Consider the following 18,582-nt stretch of genomic DNA (forward strand, 5'->3'; position numbering starts at 1 on the left):
TATAGTTCTGTTTGCTAGTTTTCTAGTTGAATCTTACCAAGAAGAACCTGGAAATCTGTTTATCTACATAAAAGAACCATGAAACTCAGCCTGGGCCCTTGGACACCTTGGCCAGGGTGAGCTAAACGGATGTGGCTGGCAGCCACGAATAGAATGGCAGATCACTAGATATGGAAAGGACCTCGACTCTCTGTGTTTTTCGATGTTTGTTTCTTAGATCCTCTAAACTTAACAGGAGCTCCCATGGGCATTTCTGGGCCTGGGGCAGGCATGGGAAAGGCTCCACCTGCAGAACTCTGAGCCCCCTCCCCTAATCTGAAGCAAAGTAGCTCTGTCCACATCTGTCTGTTTTATATTTTGAATGTAGAATAATATTTTGCTGGAAATATACAAGTACAAAGCCCTAACTATCGAAGTGACAGGTCTCAATCCTCTTTCCTTGTCTATCTAAAATTTTTCCTGAGAGGATCACATCCATCTGGTGGCTGAAAATACAGTACAATTACAATACTATTCACTGTAGACTCCCAAAATTTTATCCCTACGTTGAGACTTTCCCAGGTGTAGACAGTGCCCATCCAGCATCTCAAGATGGATGATTAAAAAGCATTTCAAACTAAACTCTTCCTTTCTCATCTCCGACACAAAAACCGGCTCTTCCCCAGTGTGCTCTATCTCAGTAAATGGCCCACCATTTACCCAGTGGTTCAGACCAGAAAAACTTCTTCTCATACCCTAAGACCAAACCATCAGCAAACTCATTCTCTCTACTTTGAAAATGATTCCTGGCCGGGGGCAGTGGCTCATGCCTATAATCCCAACACTTTGGGAGGCCTAGGTGAGCGGATCGCTTGAGCCCAGGAGTTTGAGACCAGCCTGGGCAACGTGGCAAAACCCCATCTCCATAAAAAATTAGATGGGCGTGGTGACATATGCCTGTAGTTCCAGCTACCTGGGGGGCTGAGGTGGGAGGATCGCCTGAGCCCAGGAGGTTGAGGCTACTGTGAGCCAAGATCACGCTACTGTACTCCAGCCTGGGTGACAAAGTGAGACCCTGTCTCAAGAAAAAGAAAGAAAGAAAAAAAGTAAAAGAAAGGAACAAAATTATTCCTACTCCTGACCCTTCTCATCACCTCTGGACCCAGCACCTGGGTCCAAGCCACCAATTTCTTTCTCTGAATTACTCACCCACACCCCCAATCTGTCTCCTGCTAGAATGATATTTTTTAAATGTAAGTCAGGTCATTTCTTGCTTGCATAAAATTCTAGTGGCTTCCTATCACACTTAGAATACAATCCAAATTCCTTATCATAGCTAACCAGACCTTACATGATCTGGCCCCCACTCTTCTCCAAACTCAACTGTAGCCATGCCCCTCCCCTTCCCCACCCACCAGCTCACTGGTTTTGCTGCTTTCCTGGGCCGTAACCGTAGGTTCCCATCTCAGGGCCTTTTCACTTTGTCTCTTTTCCCTGGAATGTGACCATGTAGATTACTCTCTCACTTCCTTAGGGGTGCCGCTCAAATATCACTTCCTCAGACAGGTCTTCTCTCAACACCTAACTACAATTTCACACCCCATTTTCTAAAAATGTCTATCCTCTTTCTCTGTTCTATTTTTTTCTTCCCAGTATATATATATATATAGTCAATTGCTTCTTTATTTGTGATCTGTCTTGCTCACTAGAATATAAATTTCAAGAGGGCGTAGGACACTGTCTTGATCACTGTGACATCTTCAGTGCCCTAGAGAAATGCCTGGTATATTGTGTCCTCATCATAGATATTTATTGAGTCAACTAAGTAGTTCATTAGTTTTGCAAATGAGAAAACTGAGGCTTAGGAGTTTTTGACTTTCACACTGGGAGAAAGGGGACCATCCCAGAATAGAATATTGTAATTTAAAGAATAGCAAAAGTATTATATCTTAATTAGTTGCCCTTTACTACGTGTTAATAAGTACCAGACATTGCCCTTTTTCTCCTCCTCCAACCTTTGAGTCCAACCTCTGAGTCCAACCTCCATCCTATAGATGAAGAGACTGAGGGTCAGAGAGGGTAATTGAATTGCCAAAGTCATACACAGCAGCACTTGACCAATCTGGGAATAGAATTCACGGCTATGAATTCCAAAACTCGAGCTTTAGCTTACATCATTCTTGTCATCTTATTATACGTCCTCCCACTGGAGCAACAGAGTATCCTGATGAAAGTGAACATTCACTATAATTTTCTGCTGTCCATCCATCTAGTTCATCTTTCTCTGAGAATAATGTCTTGATTTTCCTTACTGGAACCACCTCTTCCCTTCTCCAATCCCTAGCTCCAGTGATGAACACATAAGCAGGGCTGGTCGATCAGAATAGTCCATTCCTGGCAACAAGAATCCCTTAGCTTACTGGCTGGACCAGGGAAAGCCAGTCCTAGAATTTTTGCTAGAAAGACTCTATATTTCCTCTGGTGTTGTCAGACAGTTTGAAGCTGCTGGTGGCCATCATTGCCACCCCATGGGAGGAGCTTGTCTGAGAAGAAAACTAACCCAAAGGAAGGCAGAGCCACAACACAGGGAATGCCAGTGTCCTGACTACATAATTTGAGGCTTAAGATCCAGCAGTGTCTTAAGATAATTTTACACTTGAATGTCCTAATTACTAGAGCCAACACATTCTTTTTGCCTCCTTAAGCCAGTTTGAGTTGTGTTCCAGTCAGCAAGCAAATGAATGCTGAGTAATATACAATAAAATCAATATTGTATTGTTTTGCAGATTAAAAGGAAGAAAAGCTGGGTAGTTTCAGCTTTAAAAGCCATTAAAACCTAAAGTTTGTATCATTAAAACTGCATATGAAAATGTTACAACACAAGGAAAATCTTATATATTCATAGCATATAGATTGTTACATTTTTTGCACTGAAACCCAATGAGCAAATTTAAAATGATTGCCTTTCAACAAACCAGTGAGATAGCATGCATTTTATCAGAGAGAAAGAACAGAGGAAGGAGGAGTTGATGATTAGTACCTATCCTAATTTGATTAATTGATTATGCCTGACTATTTTCTGCAGGACTCACCAGGGAGAACTAATCAGAGCCATGATTATAGGAACATCTCTTGCTGGGAAGATTGCATAGGGTGAGGGGGATGTGGAAGGAACCAGTGCTTTTATCTTGAATACTTATATTTCTGGCTTCTTCACAAAACACTGCCTAGCTAATTAAAAACTCAATCAACTCAAAGCATCTCCTATGCTCAGGTACAAGTTGTGTCACTTCTAAAAATTCTGCCAATTCAAATCCATTAAGACCTGGTGTGTATGTGTTCGGGGGTGTGAGTGTGTTTTAATGACAGTCACGCTGTACTCTACCATCTGGACTAAGGTACAAGAAATGATACCCTCCATACTAATCCCCTTCGGAGAAACAGTCCTAGATCATCGGAAAAAGATCATGGCAAGTTCTGGAAAAGGGATGGGCGAGGAGTCAAGCAAACTCTTCTACCAATGTGAGGTACAAATGCATGTCTCAATAGTCTCTCATGACCATGCATGACAAGCTCAAACCACTGGAATTACTCAAAACATTTTATCCATCATAAAAGTAAAATTGCAGCAACATATAACTCTATCAGATTCCCTTGAGCTTCTTTTTCTTCACGGATATATTCAGAATCTGATTTTTCCTTATAAGACTAGGAGGAGGAAGAGCTTATCTTATTTATGCCACTCAATACCATTCCAACCCTTGGTTTTCTGGCTTTACAAGTTTTAAGGGCAAACCCCAAAGGTAAGTGCATCCCATCTTTACCCCCGTTTTTGATTCAGAATTATCTGAAATATTGCTGTGGAACAGTCATTAATGGTTAACAGAAGGTGTGTAGTTGCATCTCTATTATAAGAAGTGTGAGCACAGGGTTCACATGTGAATAGTCCCCACCTACTGGAGTGAAATATCAATGTAGTTTGGTACAGTGCCAACATCTGCAAACCTGGAGCTATGTCATAACCTCGGCTTGCTTTGCTCCGCTTTGTTTTGTTTTCTCTGGTTTTGGTTGCATGGATGGATATTCATGCATAACTATGCTTGGATTGACCATGTTTCTTTATAGACTATGCCTACATGGGTTAAATCAAAAGACGTATCCCAATACCTTTCTTTTGGGACAAGTGTCAGGAGTAAGTAAAACATTATTATGTTAATAGCCAAATCAAGGGTGGGAGCCTGACATAATGGAATAATTGATTATGGCCCAGTGGAGGGGGAGTCACTGGACCTAGGCCCTCCACCTGACCCTGCTACTGTCTTATTCTTAAGCAAGTCTATTCACTATTCATGATCTCAGTTTTCCCAATTGCAGAATGGAATGGGGCAGAGGATGAACCCAAGGGAGAAATGTCAAGTAATTAGAACTTCTCTAAAGTTACAGGAAACTTGTAGAATGTCTCAAATAGGTTCCATAGGTAGAATAAAAGTTAGAGAAATGTGTAAGGCCAGATATTGGATAAGAATTACCTATCCAAAGGCTTGTTGTTGACTTTGTCACCTCACTGCTATAACCTACTACCCGCCATATGCACTAAAACACACAATCCCATCAGGATCACACAAGCAAGCAACCCACAAGCAGTCTTACAAATTCCATGATGATCGTGATTTCCTAGTACTCCAAACTCTCTTGACCTTCAGTATGAAAAAAATTATCGCATCATCTGAAAACTTGCAACAAAGAAAATATTCTCACTAAATGGAAGAAAAGAATCCTCTCCTTGGCTATTTACTTGGATTTTATTTTCTGGGAAACATTCAGAATTTATAGGATGCTGTCCTGGCAATTTTTTTTTAACCTTAATCAGCTGATACATTCTCTTTAAAAGAATTTCTGCCTATAAATTAGTCCCTCACCAAAAAAAACCATATTGTTTACCTAGAGCTCTAAATTGCAGTGTACAGGTGAAAATGTGTACAAACGATTTAAAAAAAAAAAAAGAAGCCTTTTCACATGCTGGATCTTATTAGCACTGGTAGTAAAAATGTCATTTGAACTAAGTCATTTAGAAAGATTTAGTCCTAAATAAAAAGTTTATAGCCATTTCATTTGCATAACTGAATATCCAATATGGACGCCAATTCCATTATAATTGAAATACACCTATACTGATACGTACAATTAGGATGCAAAATGTTTTTAACTTTTTTAAAAGTAAATACACGTTTCTCAGCTGGGTAAATAAACATATTACAGCTGGTAAGTTTAGCATCTTTGTCAAAAAACTATTATATAAAACAGCCCTTAACCAACTAAAGGATATTTAAAAGGCATACCCAAGCAACCTTTTGTTAAAAGGAATGGATTACAGGAAAAATAAAGGGGTAACATACACTTCCATTTCATGTTGTGCTGAATGGGATATATCTAGTGTTTCTAGAAATCAGGTTTTTTTTTCCCAAAGGCAGAGATTTTTTTCCCCCAAAGAATACAATGAGATCCCAAGAAAACAGGACCAATTAAGTGTGAATCTGGGAATTTTGTGGGAAAAAAAGAGAAGATTCAGTCATTAATTTATGTGCTTTTGGAATCACTTGATTAACATTTCACTTGATATTTGACCACAAATTCTATGAGAAAAGAGATATAGTACGTGATCAGCAAGCACCTGAGAATAAATGGCATGGCATAATCTGAAAGTTCTCCTTGATAATTAGAGAAGGAATAATTAGCTTTGTCTTTGTGGCTCCAGAGGAGAAAGGGGTGCAAGGCTCACGAGGAGTTTGAGACTCACTGTGAGGTAGATCATTTCAGTCATCAGTGCTGTCCAATTATTGATCTGTGTGCCTTGGCAAGCGAAAGGATCCACCTCAGTAGGAGGCTTAGAGGCCAGAAAGCCATCAGATAGTCACGTTTGAGGGAAAGAAACAAATCTTGGATGATTCTGAATTCTGAGGAAATCCAGGAATGCAATGAGAACAGAACTAACTAAGGGGCTGTTTATTGCAGAGCAATGGTTCTCAAGTTTAGGCATGCATAAGAATCACCTGGAGGCTTGTAAAAATGAAAAGCCTGGACCCTACCCCAAGTTTCTGATGTAGTAGATTTAGAATGGAGAATCTACATTTTAACAAATTCACAGATATTACTGTTGCTGGTGGTTCAGGGGCCACTCTTTGAGAACCACCACGGCAAAACAGCAATTCTCCAAAAGTGTGGTTCACATCCCCCGGGGAAAGAATATGTTCTTATGCAGTAGGTATCTAGAGCATTAAGTACTCATCAGGTCGTATGTTAAAAAATGTGCTCCTTTTTCATTTTCTGTTTTAGTTATTGTTGTTTATGTTGACTAAAAGGATTCAAATAGGTGCTAGTTTTTCTATGAAAACCCTCCTGTTATTTCCTAATCTCTCTTTTTAAAGGAAGAATAGGTCTCAAGCTCACAATTTTTTTTTTTTTTTTTTTTTTTTGCTGGAAACACTATTGTCTTAGTTGGGACCCCAAGAAGCAGATCTCATGATAAGGACTAAATGCACATTGTTAATTTGGCAGGTGCCAGTACACTGATAGGGGAATAATAATATAAAAAATGGAATAAGACACAGTCAATAAGATGTGTGTTATTAAGCCACTGAAGCTTAATCTCACAGGGAAGCTTTGGGAAATGGTGTAAAACATATGCCTCAGAATTCTTCCAGACAAGGGGATAGGAAGGTGGGATGTGGATACTCCCACACCCACAATTTGTTGGTTAGAGCTATCCACAGTGGAACTTGGATTCTCAGGCACCTCCAATTTATTGTGCTTGTGTGCAAAGGGGATTCCAGTAGACTGAGAGCAGCCCTCCAAAAATGTTTCAGGTCCATCATTGGAAGTCTGATGGCTTACAGAGAAATGGTCAGGGGATCTGCAGGAAATGAAGCAACACCAACACTGTCTGTTCCAGCTATTTAGCTGAAATCTAATATGAATACACTGTTATTGGTATATTGTATTTGTTTTTACAGTTTTCTTCTATTTCTTGCAATTGGTACTGGTTTTCGCTTTCATTTTTGTTTCTTTATAAAATAAATTTATTTAAGGAAAATTAATTGATCTAAAGAAAAATGTCACACAGTTAATGTTCCAGATGGTATGAAAAGGTGGCAAGAATCACGAAGGAGTAGAATTCAAATGGCTGAAGTTTGAGAAATGCAGGCATAATGGTTCAAGTGGGAGGTGGCACTTTTTTCTGTAAATGGCTATTTACCAAATATTTTAGGCTTTCAAGAGCATAAGGTCACTGTCACAACTACTCAACTCTGCTGTGTAGTATGAAAACAGCCATTAACAATACATAAATGATGGACATGGCTGTGTTCCAATAAAACTAAATACATGGACATAGAAATTTGAATTTTATATAATTTACACTTGTCACAAAATATTATTCTCCTTTTGATTTTCTTGAACAATTAAAAAATGTAAACATCTTTTTTTTTGCTTGCAAGCCACACAAAAACAGGCAGTGGGCCAGATAGTTTGCCAACCCCTGATTCAAACCACAACCCTGGAATCTGTCCTAGTTCTATTAACTACCAATATGACCTTGGGCAAATTACTTGACTTTTCTTAGCCTCAGCAGCCTCATCTGTATAATGGAGATAAACATACCAAAAACCTCACAAGGTTGATGCAAAATTTAAAAATAGAAAATGAATACTCACAAAGCAGGTGCTCAATGAGTTCACAGTATGACATTAACCAGCTGTTGTAATAAGGTGGATTCCAGCTTTCCTGTGCCCCAATCATTGGAGGGTAGATATTTCCTACTCTGCTTCTTCACAAAGGCAGCTGTGTACCTAGTGGCCCATCTCCCCTACTTTGGGATGTGGCTACAGAAATTATTCCTCTTCTCTATAGGATAAGCCTCTGAAGGCTGAGCCTGAAAATGCCCAAAGGTTCTTGTCATTACTGATTTCAGAGGTCTGGAATTGGGAGCAGGTCAAATCAAAATTTGCATTTCATCTAAATTAACTCTTTACAACTAGTATTTTGAATCTTACAGAATTATGCTGTTGACAGCAGTGGTTCTCAAACATTAGTATATCTAAAAATCACATGGAAAACTGTAGATTCAGGCACTGCCACATTCAAAGCATTTTTGAATCATAAATGCCCCAGTGATTCTGATGAAAATGATTCCTGGAGAGCAGTTCAGGAGACACTGGAAGGATGGAGTGCAATCTGTCCAGGTGAGCATACCCTTCTGAAATCCTCTTTAATGATTTTTCTGTATCTGTTTAAATGCCTCATTGGCTGAGACACCTGGATTATAGTATTTGCTCTGCATGCCAAGAGAAAGGTTTCTGCAGGCATGTTTACCTCTGCTGTCCTCACTCTGTGCTATTTCTTCTGAACCTCCTGGATTAGGAAACCATTTATACAGAATTCTCCATTTCAGATATCATGTGCTAATGATCATATCCAATTAAGCATGCCAGTGCAATCTCAAAAGACATAGGCTATTTACAGCCTCTTAGGTGAAAATTCTTAAGCAAAATCTACATTTTTCCTAGACTAATAAAATGTCACCTCCCCAAAGGCTGCTGTCTACAATCTCCTACCAAAAGTTTCTAAACCAACCCCTGGAGCAAAAAATAAAACTATACCCATAGATTTTAGAGGGGCCCATTTAACACAGAAGAAAGGGATCCTGGGGAAGAAGCAGAAGGAGAGCAATGGCACATTTTTATAACAGACCAAGAACCTAACCCTTCACGTGCATTACTTCATTCACCTTCACATCACGCTATCAGGAGGTTCTGCAATTATTCTCATTTCACAGATGAAGAAACTGAGGCATAGGAAAGAGGAGCTGCCCAAAGCAATTCCAGACCAGAGTCCAGAGTTTTAACTACTAAGTTATCCCACAAACAACAACAAAAAAAAAACCCAGATCTCAATGATCCCCTATCTCAGCTCTCCCAGCTTAATTTACTATTACTTATTTAGCTTCTCGAAGCTTCCAGAATGTCTACCAGCACTTGAAAGACAATATGTTTTTAACTAAGGCTCAATTTTGCTCTTGGCATCATGTGACTTTGAGCTCCTCACTTTGCCCCAGGTTTATCGCTGTTCAGTGTGGTTAAGACATCCAGCCCACCTGTCTTATAGACCTGCTACTACTCATGAAGTTCAAATAAGATAACTTATGTGAAAGTCCTCTGAACAACGCAAAAAGTTACCCAAAATGGTAATTTCTCAGTCTGTCATTTTCATAAATTATTTTGAAATGTTGAGAAGGAAGAAAGAGTGCATTCATTTTATGAAATCATCTGTGTCAAAAATCAGATTTTCCAGAGATCTAAGGTAGATTGTAAAATACCAAAACTGCCGATCTTTGGGGGAGCGAAGAAACTCTACTACTTGGAAGGTGGACTATTTTTTGTGGCTCAATGTAATGGAAATTACCAGAGCTTGAGAATCAGATGACCTGGGCACTGGACATTGCCCTGCCACTACCTGAACTTTAGTGAGTCTTTCCCTCTCCCCTTACAGGGGAGACAAAGCTGCTTAGTGGTTAATAAGGTGGTTAGGGCCGGGGGTGGTGGCTCACGCCTGTAATCCCAGCACTTTGGGAGGCCGAGGCTGGCAGATCACCTGAGGTCGGGAGTTTGAGACCAGCCTGGCCAACATGGTGAAACCCTGTCTCTACTAAAAGTACAAAAATTAGCCGGGCGTGGTGTTGCACGCCTGTAGTCCCAGCTACTCGGGCAGCTGAAGCAGAAGAATCGCTTGAACCCTGGAGGCGAAGGTTTCAGTGAGCTGAGATTGCACCACTGCACTCCAGCCTCGCTGACAGAGCGAGACTCCATCCCAAAAACAAAACAAAACAAAACAAAACAAAAGAAGAAGGTGGTTTGGGGATTCAGACTGCCAGTGTTAAGTCCCAGCCCAATTACCACCTCATGAGTGACCTTGGACAGGTCAGGTCACCTGTCTTGGTTTGTTTCCTCAGCATAAAAATAAGAATAAGAAACAACAACTTTGCAATTGTCCAAAGAATGGATTGGTGAATAGATAGACAGAAATATGACAAAGCAACTGTGGTAAAATGATAATTATAGAATCTTTTTGGTGACTATACGAGTGTTCACTGTATAGTTCTTTCAACTTTTCCCTTAAGTATCTATTTTCATAATAAAATACTGGAAAATAAGCCTCAAAAAGGGCAACAACAGAGTTTTTAGAAAAGTTAAATGAGACACAGAGCTCTCAGCAATGCTCATGGAAGGTGCTTGGCAATAGCAATGATGATCTACTGTGCAGGTAGAAGATGGGATACAATCTGTGAGTTAGAGTCGTGTTAGGTGAACAGATGTGACAAACATGAGCAGAATGAGAAGCCAGGCCACATGACACAGAAACCAGGTGGACAAAGAGGTGCCAGGATGTGCCCACTGAAGCATCAGAGTCCAAGAGAGGTGCACGAATGGAAGGATCAGGATGTTGTGTCTGGGTTGCCCAATGTGCAGGAACCTCAAAAAGAAAGGCAGATTGTCTCTATTACAAGCCACAGTATGTGATTCTCCATCCAACATCCCTTTCAGAGAAGAAAAATACTGGTCTTGAAGTCAAATCTGAGTTTAAATCCTGTCTTTGCCATACTAGTTGTGTGATAGGAGGGGACATTTATTCAGGCATCCACTACACCACTTGCCATTGGAAAAATTTACCGCAACCACAAGGATGAGCCCGTGGCAACTATGCTTCTGCTATGACTTCTTGGTCATAAACAATTGAGCCAATCAGATTCTCTTTCTTGAGAGTCTGAACTAAGAGAACAGACTCCTGGGAATGTGTCAAACTAATGGCAGAGCAATGTGGAAAGGGTCATGGACTCCAGGAGCTGAGTTTTCTAGAATTGACTGTTTTCCCATCCTTCCTGGAGCCAAGTTCCTTAACTCCACTATAAAAGCACTATTGTTTTTTCAATAAATCCTAATTTTTTGTTTAAGTAGCCAGTGTTGGCTTTTATTATGTATAACCAATAAATACATTTACTAATACACCTAGCCTTCTAACTAATACAAAAGTTTTCTTAAAGTGTCTAGGCCTTAGTTTTCTCATCTGTAGATGAGAGAGACAATACTTCTCTCAGGAGTTGATAGAAAAATCAAAGACTAGGTGTGCAAAACATACATATGATAAATATTCAATAAACATTATTTAAATTAAATCTGAGTTTCAGAACAGATCTTTCTGAGTAAGTGCTTAGAGACACCTTGCTTGAATGGGGAATGTGTGATCATGAAAAAAAAAAAGAAGCTAATATTCAAAGAGAAGGAAGGAGTTCATTGAATTTGAAATTTGGTTTTAAAAGAAACTTTCTGATTGAGATATCAAAAATTAAATTAATTCTACATAAATATGCAGACTTAAATTTCTGTTGGGTTTCTCCATAGTGCTAATGTGGATTTGAAAGGAGAAGAAATACAAACTCGATGGACAGATAATATATTTTTCTTAACTTAGACTCTTCAGAATTTATCTGGCAGTAGACAAGATATTAAAGGACTTTTGATTTGGATTACTCTGTAAGTAATGAGGAATTTTATCATCCAAATTAAGGTAGCAGTGGGGGTAGGTGGAGACAAGGAACATGACAAGATCTAAGACCAGAATTAATTCAACCTAGAAGTACAATTGCTGAGAAAAAGCAAAGGTTTTTCTGAAACTCAAAATAAGAGGCAAAGCTTAGATGCTTAGTAAGAAATGTCAATTCATCCCTAGTAATTATTGACCTTTCAGTCTTGTTCCACTCATTGATTCTCATTAATCCAAATGTTTAGTTATCTTAAAATCAGATATATTTTCATTCTAAAAATCCAGGTGGCTGCATTGTGAGTTTCATTTTCGTTCTTTAGGTCTTAACCCAATAGTTCTCAAATAGTGGTCTCAAGACCAGGAACAACATCATCACCTGCGAACCTATTAGAAATGTAAATTCTCAGATCTCAACCTAGGTGAATCAGAAACTTTGGGAGTGAGGACCAGCAATTTGTGTTTTTTTTTTTAAGTTTTAATTTGTAATTTTTGTGGGTACATAGTAGGGTACATGAGATGTTTTCATACAGGTATGCAATGTGTAATAATCACATCATGATCATGTAAAATGGGGTATTCATCCCCTCAGCCATTTATCCTTTGTGTTACAAACAATCCAATTATTCTGTCGCTCATGAAAGTTTGAGAAGCACTCTCTTAACCAATCATGAGGCTGGTGAAGCCAGTGCTCTATCATTTATTCACTGGCAGTTACCAAACCTGTGAACTTGTTGATATAGCACTTAAAAAAAATAGTCAACCTTCTCAGACGTGCCTTAGATTTGCAAGCATATTAGTAATTGGTAAATGGTAAGGCAGTCATTCTTACTCAGACTATACTTAAGGCTAGCCCTATGAATAAGTCTATTTGGTAGCCATTTACATTGTATTTCCCTCTGTGCAAATCTGTACTACTTTCTACTGTCTCAATAGTATAAAAAAGTCAACAGCATGCAGAATGGAGGAATCAAAGGGCAAACCAAGAAGAATAAAGACAGATTTTTTTTTAAAAAAAATGGCGACTTTAATTTTGACAAGAGAAGAAATTTTAGATTGATGGTAAGGAGAAGTTAATGGAAAAATAAAGGTATAATTCATTGTTCCTTCCTCCATCCTTCCTCTCCCCTGCACCTCCCCACTTTTCCATTACCCAACCCTGCCACCACCCCTTTCACTCTGCATATGCCTTTGAGCTATTTCTGAATAACAGAGAGGGGGCAAAGTCATAAAAATGAGAGAAATTACATTTCAGCTGAACACAACTCACAACCTTAGAGTCTCTAGCCTGTTTTCTAGAGGCAGACTTGGATATACAACTGGGCTTGAGGATATCTAAGCTCTTTTCTACCCTGTAACACCAAGATCCCATTCATGCAAGGCACTATAATATGGAGGTTCAGAGCACGAACTCTGGAATCAGACAACACACAATTTCATCCCAGCTTCACTACTCCACAGCTGAGAGAACTTGGGCACATTATTTTACCTCTCTAAGTTTGAGTTACCGCATTGCTAAAATGAGAGTAACAGAAGTATCTCTTTCATAGGATTCTTAATGAAGATTAAATAAGATCATTCTCATTAAGCATTTAGAACAGTGTCTGGCACATATCAAGGTCTAGACTAATGTGAGCTATTAAGATTATTATTATATTGCCTTCCAAATGCTTCTCAACCTTCAGCAGCATGTTGAGCATTCCCAGGCATAGCAACAAGGCAGTGAAAAGCAAGAGGGATAAAGGTAAATGTGTGAGGATGGTAAAGTTGGAAGGGGGTGGGAAGGCAGCTAGCACCACAGCAATTCATCTATTTATTTAAAAACTTTGTTGTAAGTTGTTGCTGTACAAGGTTACAGGACTCTTGCTTGAATTACGGCAGTGGTTTTCAACTGGAGTGGTAGGAGGAGGGGTACTTTGCCCATCCACCCCCCGGGACATTTAGCAATTCCTAGAGAAATTTCTGGTTGTCCCAAGTAGGGGTTGCTGCTGACATCTAATGAGTGCCAGAGATGCTGCTGAACATTCTATGATGCAGAGCACAGTCCTCACAACAATGAACCATCTAGCTCAAAATTCCAATAGTGCCAAGAAATCCTGAACTACTGCATGCTGTGAAGTTACCTTAATAATATTGTTGAATATTATTGAATAATATTATTGAATAATATTGAATATTATTGAATAATATTATTGAATAAAAATATTGAATAATATTATTGAATAAAAATATTCAATGATAATATTGAATATTTTTCAATATTCAAAAAGGCAATGATATGGAAGACTGAATTTTCATATCAACAAATTGATCAGTTAAATATCAGAAGGTAATCATAAGAAATTAGGTGAAATGTTTCTTGCTACAACCAAGAACATCAGTGGCAATCAGAGAATTCTAGCATTGAAAGAATCCTTGGAAATGATCTAGTGGCTAGATTCCAGTTGAAATCATTCATCACATTTCACAGGTGAAGAAACTAAGACTTAGAAAGGCAAAGAAACTTGATCTATGTCACTCAATGATGCTATAGTCATTATCCAGATTCGTCTAAAAAACTAATTTAACTTGTCAGACAGTGATAATATCAAAGGTGTTCAATTCATGTATTTGCTTTGCATTTTTTCAGTGATCATAGTCTATATCTATTCCTATCTCCAGAAATTCCCAAGTAAGGGTCTTACCTGATAAGGTGGTAGCAGTGGGAATAAAAAGAAAAACAAAATAGATTTAAGAGGTATTGCGGGAAAAACAGATAAAACCTGCCTATAGACGAAAACTATGGCAGCTACTGATGAAGGAAGAGGAGGAATAAAAAGGTGACTTCAGTTCCCAGCCTGGGTGATGTAGAGGATGGTGGTGTTCAATAACAGCTGGAAAAATCAGGAGGCGTCTTGGGGTAGCAGGATGCTTATGTTGGGTTTCAGGTGCTGTCCTTTAGTCTGTGAAGTTGGGGAAGGAGATGAGGAGATGAACAGAATCAGGGAGGTCCAGAAGAGCAGGGTGAAAGAATATACATTTGATTTGTTGGCTTCAAGGATGCTTTTGCCCCTACAGGGAACAGCATCAGAACTGAAATCCAGATAACTCAGAGGAACCAGAGACACTGCTGTCCTCTGGGCCCTGGGGCCTCCTTCTGCTCGATATGAACTGAACTAAATGCTCCCTGAAGTTCCTGCTAGCTTCAGTGAGCTACAGTTCTCCTGGCATTTAAATGATGACTGTGGCTCTCCTCTATAATAATAATTATAATCACGATATTTCCCACAGGAGGGAATGATGCAAACATAAGAGAGATTTTAAGATGAGAATGCAGGAGGAAAATAAACATGATTAAGAAATGACTTGCTAACGCTGCAAAACCTGTTTACTTTTTACTAATTTTTTTCCTGACACTTGTATATTTCCTAGGTGAGAGCTGCTCTTCAGAACTCTGCAGGTCTCATCCCTTCCCTGACTTTTTCCTTGTTTTCAGGGCACCGCATCCACCACCCACGTCCTTTTCCTTCAAAACCTGTGCTCACCAGGAGCACGCAGCAACATCTCCCTTGGTCACTGATGCTCAAGTTCCATTCCGGGGACAGGGTAAATATCCACTACTGCTCACCACAGTCACCCACAGCTTTAAGGGCCAGAGAATCCATCCCAGCGATGGAAGACAGGGAGGGCAAACTTGAACCAGTGTCCTTCCATCAAAAGCCTCCTTTGGTTCATGCCAAACCTATACCCTGAGAAACACTCTGTTTCGTCATTTGATTGGACCAAATGGAAATCAAGCCAAGATTTTCTCTTAACATTGAACTCTAGGAAGACAAGCTCATGCCTACCACTTTTTGACCTCTGCCAGCTGCCACTTCCTTGTATCAACAGCCACTTCTTTCAAAGACAACTAATAGCACAGTGCCGCACAGGGTAGCAAGCTGTGAGGAAATGCATCTGAAATTGGGATTGGGATTCTGTGAAAGGCAACTGCAGGATGGTTGCGAGTAACGGCAGTGACCGCCAAGGCTTTATGCAGCACATCGTACCCACACACTCATGGCTACGTATACACACACATCAAAGTGGACGCTCAAGACACACTATCTTGTCTCTCTCTCTCTCTCTCTCTCTCTCACACACACACACACACACACACAGCACACTCTGGGCTGCACATCAAGGACCAGCCATAGAGTCCACACACACATCCAGTTACACACTTGGCTATGGATGCACAGCCTGTGCGCGCTCTCTCTTACACACACGCACACACACAAATCTTTACATACACAACCTCCCTTGTATAGTCAGTGAGCACACATGCAGTTTCACAAGTACTTACATACACAAGTGGAAAGCACCAGCCCCAAGCCTACAGTGATCCCACGCTGGAAACACGTTGTATACAACCAGCCAGCCCACCTACACCCTGAGCCGCCCCGAAGCCTACCCTGTCGCAAAGCCGGGTCTCCTGAGTCCAGAACCCCCAAGCCCCCGACCCCGTCGTGCTGCCCCGCCCCCGCCGCGTCCCCACCGGCACCCGTGGGCTCCTGGGGTCCCGACCCCCGGCGCACTTGCCGCACATACCCGCTGCCAGAGGCGAGGGAGCGAGGTGCCCTGGCAGATTCGAGCGGCCACCCCCAGCCGCTGAGCCGAGCTTCTGCCGCCGCCGCTGCCGCTGCGCTCCCAGCCGCTGCCTGCGCCCTCCCCGCCGCCCCCTCGGGTGCGGGCTCCAGCCCCCGCGCTGGGGAGCCGGCGAGCGCGAGGCGCGGGCCAGGGGCTGCGGGCGCAGGACCCCAGCCCCGGATCACCTGGGCTCGCCGCGCATCGTCCTTCTCCCCAACCGAGCCGGACTCCACGGGCTCAACAGCCCCCAGCCCCGGTGGTCCCCGCTGCCCTGCCCGCTGCCGCCCCCACTGGGCGCCAGGGACAGCGGGGGTGCCGCTCTGCCGGCAGGGCGCACAGGGGAGTGGGCGCAGAGGCGGGCTGGAGCGATCTCACCCGTTCCGGGCTGGCCAGCACGCGCCCTCCCTGGCCCGAGCGCTGCTCATCTGATGGAGGGCAGGAGGGAGCCCTGGGCTGACTGCAGGCTCCTGGGTGACCTTGGACAAGTTGGTTAGCCTCTCTGAGTGCCCACTTCCTCTATTCAAAGATAATAAACATGAAAGCGTTTGTGGCGTCTGTGCCAGGGAAATCCTATCCCTGTATAGTTTACTTCCTTCTTATGCCTCTGCCTCTGCCAGAGCAGGGAGAGTTTGGGTGCAGGGTTCAGAGTGATCTTCGTAGCACCTTGGATATAAGACTCAAGTTTTCCAGAGACAATGATTCCATTTGCCTGAAGTCTTCCTAAATGATCCTGTCCATATTGATAGTCCACTATTTGCTGTCTTAGCCTGTCCTCCCAGCTTTGACCACCTGTGACCTTGAGCATGTAATTAAACAAGAGTCAAGCCTCAACGCTCCCATCTGTAACACGGGCATAAACTCACAGTTGTGTGGTGCAGGTGTGCCACTTAGTGAGTTGCAGTATCTGTGAGGGACGGTGACAGAGTGAAAAATATTTTTCCTCAACACATGTGACAAAAGCCTCAAATTCCAAGGATAAAATAATTCAAGAGTTAGCCTAAGCATGTTGGGAAGGGCAGGAGCGAGCAGAGCCTTCCTTCACGGAGGCAGGCAGGGAGCAAAGGGGTAATGGGTGAATAATTCACCCCCTCAAGGGCCACTGAGGCCTCCTGGAACCTAAACAAAACAGAGAAGCTGTGGACAGTGACTAACTTCTGAAAGTAAATAAATCTGCAAAGACAATCTTAAAAATTATTAACTTAACGATTGTGAGCACATCTCAAGCGAACTGGAAATTTAAATTGACCAACTTATCCATGCTAGAAACCTTTGAGTTGGTCCCTTTTTTAGTTTCTCTCTGTTGATATGCCTTGTCTCTCATTTTCCCTCTATTTTGTTAGGTCCTTCCTTCTTCCTCATGGTCTATATTTCTTCCCCATCTTACTCTTACACTTTTTTCTCTCTTCTTTCCTTCTCCTCCCATCTGAATCCCCATTCTGTGTATGTCTTCTTCACCATCTTTGTGCCAAGTTTTTGTCTCAACATCTCTCAGCCATTTCCACCTATTAGTTCTTTCCCTGGTGTGTATGTCTTGAATATGTATTTATCTCATATCCCCTATGAAAAATTTAAAAGCAGAGGAACTGTAGATTATTTCTTTAATGACAATAAGATCTAAACTTGAATTTACCACTACTCCCCTTCCCTAAACCAAACACCTCACTTAAATAAAGCCATTATCCTCACTCATGGATGCTCAGAGCCTGAATCATCTTTGACACCTCCACCTCTGTTCCCCTTCTCCCCACTTTCTACTCAAACATTTGCCAGTTCCTGGGGAGTCTATTTCCACTCTGTCATTTGCATCTGTCCCTTCCTTCTTATTTCCACTGGGCCTAATTTTATATATATGTATGTATGTATATATATATATAGAGAGAGAGAGAGACAGAGAGAGAGAGAGAGAGAGAGAGAGAGGTAATCATCAAAGATTGTCTAACTGGTCTTCTCTCCCTCCAGTCCATCCTCTTCATTGAGGTCAGCATGGTCTTCCTCAGGCAGATAGATCCCCAACAGCATCACTCTTTGCTCTAAAACCCTAATACCCAAGAAAGGTAGAAAGCAGCTCCCCAAAGATATCCATGTCCTAATCTCAAGGACCTGTGGTTATGTTACCTTGCATGGCAAAAGGGACTTTGCAGATGTGATTAAGGATTCTGAGATGGGAAGATTATTGTGGATTATACAAATGGGTCCTTAAAATATTATTAAAAGTAAAAGAGAGAGGTAAAAGAGGAGGTCAAAGTGAGAGGACATAAGGACTCAACCAGCTGTCACTGGCTTTGAACACAGAAGAAGGGGCCATAAGTCAAAGAATGCTGATGGTCTCTGGGAGCTGGGGAAGACAAAGAAACAGATTCTCCCCTAAAGCCTCCAGAAAGGAAGGCAGCTCCACAGACACCATGA

General features: G+C 41.3%; 1 protein-coding gene across 4 annotated transcripts in view; it reads right to left on the bottom strand.

Annotated features, from left to right (window-relative positions):
- HTR4 (5-hydroxytryptamine receptor 4) overlaps positions 1–16,789 on the bottom strand; it is a 210,245-nt gene extending 193,456 nt beyond the window's left edge. For all 4 annotated transcript variants that reach the window (XR_010157366.1, XM_016954012.4, XM_001162339.8 and 1 more), the window contains exon 1: positions 16,138–16,789. The gene's annotated coding sequence lies outside the window, so the exon portion shown is untranslated. The remainder of the gene's footprint in view (positions 1–16,137) is intronic.
- Between the last annotated feature and the right edge of the window lie 1,793 nt (positions 16,790–18,582).

This window comes from Pan troglodytes, chromosome 4 (genome assembly GCF_028858775.2).
Source record: "Pan troglodytes isolate AG18354 chromosome 4, NHGRI_mPanTro3-v2.0_pri, whole genome shotgun sequence".
NCBI classification, from domain to species: Eukaryota; Metazoa; Chordata; class Mammalia; order Primates; family Hominidae; genus Pan; species Pan troglodytes.